This window comes from Hylaeus volcanicus, chromosome 5 (genome assembly GCF_026283585.1).
Source record: "Hylaeus volcanicus isolate JK05 chromosome 5, UHH_iyHylVolc1.0_haploid, whole genome shotgun sequence".
In the NCBI taxonomy this organism is placed as follows: Eukaryota; Metazoa; Arthropoda; class Insecta; order Hymenoptera; family Colletidae; genus Hylaeus; species Hylaeus volcanicus.
This window is the reverse complement of record NC_071980.1, coordinates 10,755,259-10,759,157: the sequence shown is the minus strand read 5'-3', so window position 1 is coordinate 10,759,157 and position 3,899 is coordinate 10,755,259. Positions and strand designations below refer to the sequence as shown.

Genomic DNA, 3,899 nt, shown 5'->3' with positions numbered 1-3,899 from the left:
ACTTAAAGACTAATAGAGTGCAACTACTAGAGAATTAACCACTTCTGTCTCTAATAAACCGCCACCTAGCTACAGAATCGCTATTATAGAGCCAATAGGGGATGGAAAGGCCCAGTAGGGGGAATATTGCAAGAGGTTGGCCACCCTTCCAACAATCCGAGGCGACCAAAGGCGGTCGCAGCAAACAATATGGCGGCCAGCGCCGAAGAAATGTGAAAGTAGATCGATGGCGCGTTTCTGCGCGCACGCACACGCTGTTCCAATCGTGGTCGGTCAATATTTGAATCGAAGCTTCGGTGCGACACTACCAGGCGGCAGCCGTTCCGGATCGTCGACGCACCTTGGCAGCGCACCTGTGTCAACCAGCGTCGCGCTTCTTTGCCATCCTCGCTCTCGAATCGTAACGTAACCGCGACGGCCCCCGCGAGTCGGCACTCGACTGTCGACGCGACACAGATTGGAGCCGCTCTTCGACGTCCACGAGACACCAACTGCTATCCTTGCTCCTCGGTTAGGGTAAGTCTCGATTTTTCAATTTTCCCGGCTACTTTGAAATTATCAGGGATCCCCCTCTTCGACTTCGATCCACCCTTGTTTGGGATAAATTTGAATCGTCGAGTTTCACCTGGGAGTCTTAAGCTCGTGGCACTTTTCAACAGTGAAGGGAGTTTTGGTTTTTTTATTTTCCTGGCAGAGTCTTGTCGAAATTATCAGGGATCCCCTCTCTTCGATTTTCATCTACCCTTCTTTGGGATAAATTTGAATTATCGAGTTCTACCTGGGAATTTTATCTCGTGCCACTTTTCAACAGTGGAGGAGTTTTTCTATTTTCCTGGCAGAGTCTTGTCGAAATTATCAGGCAATCCCCTCTTCAACTTCGATCCACCCTTCTTTGGGATAAATTTGAATTATCGAGTTTCGCCTGGAAATTGTAACTCGTGGCACTTTTCAACAGTGGTGATTTTTAGAAGAATTAGAGGTTGATGAATTCATTTAATCCGTGATGAATTTATTCAGGAAAGAAGGTAGTACTTTTTATTATTTTTTTTTTTTTTTAGAAAGATGTGTGCTTGCTTAATGGATCGTAGCCCCTCCAGTCTTCTTCCAATTTTCACAGTGAAGCTTCGGTATAAATTCTTTACCATATTTTCTAAACGTACATACAGGGTTTTCGATAAATAACGAGATCGATTCGTTGATCTCTGTTTGTATATTTAATTACGAATTGATAAGAGACCCAATCTTCTACAACAAACGCGGGTGATATTAATCGTCGACGATCAGTTACACCGTAGCAAAAGGCAAGAGAATTTAAAAGAATGCATTTAAAAAGATCTAAAATTCCGAATGCATTTTTCTGGAGAAGTTCCCGAGTCGAAGGTATTTAACGCCCGCGCGAGGCGGGTGGAGGAGAGAGGAGGCGGATAGAGCGGTATTTGGAAAGACACATTTGAACAGAACACTTGTGTTTTTCGTTCGAATTGGCCTACGACACCTGTGGTTCCGTGGCTGAGCCGTTCCGCTGAAGTTCAACTCGAATACGATTTCGTCGAACGAGAAAAATCGCTACGAAAATATCCACTTCGATTCTTCGCTACTTTCGATACATTCGATACTTTTTCAGTCGTAGAACGATTTCAAATCGTGTCACTTCCAAAATGGATCTGTAGTCCCTCTCCACTATGAAACTATGAAATTTTTCCAAGAAACTTTCCCCCAAAAATACTCCAATAACCATCGCAAACCAACTATTCCAATTTTCCAAACCTCGTCACTTTTAAGAACCGGTCTCAAACGCATTAATTTCCCTCCAAAAACACACGAGACCCCTTCGAAACTGAAATACACACTCGCAAGCGTTCCCCTTGACAAGTACCTCCCCCTCGCGTGTTTAGTTCGCCTTAACCACCAACGTTTCGAAAATCACCGATCGATCCGTCGCGTCGGCTGTTCCTCGGATCGACTCGCGAGCTTTTCGTGACGCGCGAAGCGTCGGAAGCGAAATCGACGGTCTCGACGACGTCTGGCGCGAAACTATTCGATATCGAGCCGAGATACCCCTGAGCGCAGATATTTTATTAATCGTTAAGCACATAGTCGCCGTAAGATAATGGAATAATATCGGGCAACGACGATAATACTGTTTGTCACCTGACGGGTTAATTATTCGGGCTCGCGAGGCGCGCGATCGGCCGAACTCGCGGCCGAGATTCGAGGCGCTTCCGTTCGCGAGGGCTACGGACGGTCCGCGTCGATCCAGCGGATCCAGCTGGACTCTGTCCAGAGTAATTTATTTAAGTTTCGAGGTCTGTGGGCCTTCTGGAGTTCCTGGAGGAGCGGAGAAGGGGGTTAGAAGATTGTTGCACCCCCAGGACTCCTCTAGTAATGATTTACGGTCTTCAATATGGATTGATATAGGGAGAGCAGAGCCTGGATCGCGATAGGTCGGTTAAAATAGGGATTGTAATTTCCTGAGGCCTATTCTGAGGCCGTAAGGTTGTGGATTCTGGGGTTTCCTTGCCTCGGAGCGCAATGCTACTCTACACTCTCTGGTTCGCCTAACCTTCTAGCCTTAACTAGCGTACTTTGGACCTCAAGAGTATCGAAGCTTTCAGTTTTTATCATTTAAGGTCCAGTAGAGTTTGGTAGCCGATTCTCTCTCTCTCTCTCTCTCTCTCTCTCTCTCTCTCTCTCTCTCTCTCCCCTAAATAAAATAGTGTCTATTCTGAGATCTTTAGTTTGTGGACTCTGGGGTTTCCCTGCCTCAATGCTAGCTAATCGGAGCGCAATGGTACACTACACTCCTTAATCCACCTATTCTGATTTTTCTAGCCTAGTACCATTGCGCTCCGAGACAAGGAAACCCCAGAGTCCACGACCTAACGGCCTCAGAATAGACACTATTTTATATTAGCCAATTAACATATTTAGACTTGAAAGCGAAGTATGTCAACTTCTGCGAATTGGGGGTACAAGTCACTCGAGTGACCGTAGGAGTCCTTCGAAAAGCAAATCTCTATTAAATGAATAATGTGGTAAGTGCGGTCAGTAGAGCAGTCCGTAGAGTAGCCGACTACCACGCTGAGAGCCTGGATTCGAATCCTGGTCGGTCCGCTCAGGTTTTTTATGATTGAGTTAGGGCTGGCTTACAAAAATATGAAGAATGGAAAATTCAAAAAGCCTAGGGCGAAAAACAAGGAATAAGACAGTGTGCAATAGCAAATAAGAGGAGCGAATAGTCAGTCAGTAGCTCTCTAGCTAAGCACTATAAACTCAACAAAACCTCTCAACCTCTCTGTCCTATTTCTTCCGGACGTCCTCAACCGAAAGCCGTCCGCCATATTCGCCTGCTCCGGTCCCCGTTTCTCTGATTTACGCCAGAGTCACCGGGCTTGTTTGCTCCGGTTGGTCGCGTCAACGGTTAAGACCGTCTCCGTAGGATTCGGTCGTTGTAAATTACAGGTTAATTGCGTTGTAAAGACCCGAGGAGACTCGTTCGCCCAGTCGCGTTATCAAGCCAACAAGCGCCGCGGGAATTGGATCGTAAAGAGCTTTAGGCTCTTGCATTCGCCATCGCCGGGAACAGACGCGGGGGACGCGAGGGGGTACGCGCGTTTGGTTCGCGAACGCGTGAAATCACCGATCGTACATGGGCGCGCCCGCGAATTTTCATCGACGAGACGACCGAGTCTTTTCCATGCGATGGAAAATTACGGAGCTTGGTTCGCGGAAGCGCGATTGCGCAACGAAGACGGACGTCGCGTCATCCCTAGGCGTCTCTGGACTCTGGATCGTCGATGGACGAATTTCTTATCTGCCGACGAAAAATTCGAGTATATGTAGATTATAGAGTTTTTGGTTGTTCGAGACGAGAAAGAATTGGGAGGTCAGAGAGTATT

The 3,899-nt window shown here is 47.0% G+C and overlaps 1 protein-coding gene and 1 long non-coding RNA gene across 2 annotated transcripts in view; one reads left to right on the top strand and one right to left on the bottom strand.

Annotated features, from left to right (window-relative positions):
• The window catches only part of LOC128877689 (uncharacterized), a 13,669-nt gene that overhangs the window by 6,924 nt on the left and 2,846 nt on the right, over positions 1-3,899 (bottom strand). The window lies entirely within an intron of this gene.
• The window catches only part of LOC128877687 (box A-binding factor-like), a 27,396-nt gene continuing 23,503 nt past the window's right edge, over positions 7-3,899 (top strand). Inside the window, exon 1 of the mRNA XM_054125220.1 lies at positions 7-516. The gene's annotated coding sequence lies outside the window, so the exon portion shown is untranslated. The remainder of the gene's footprint in view (positions 517-3,899) is intronic.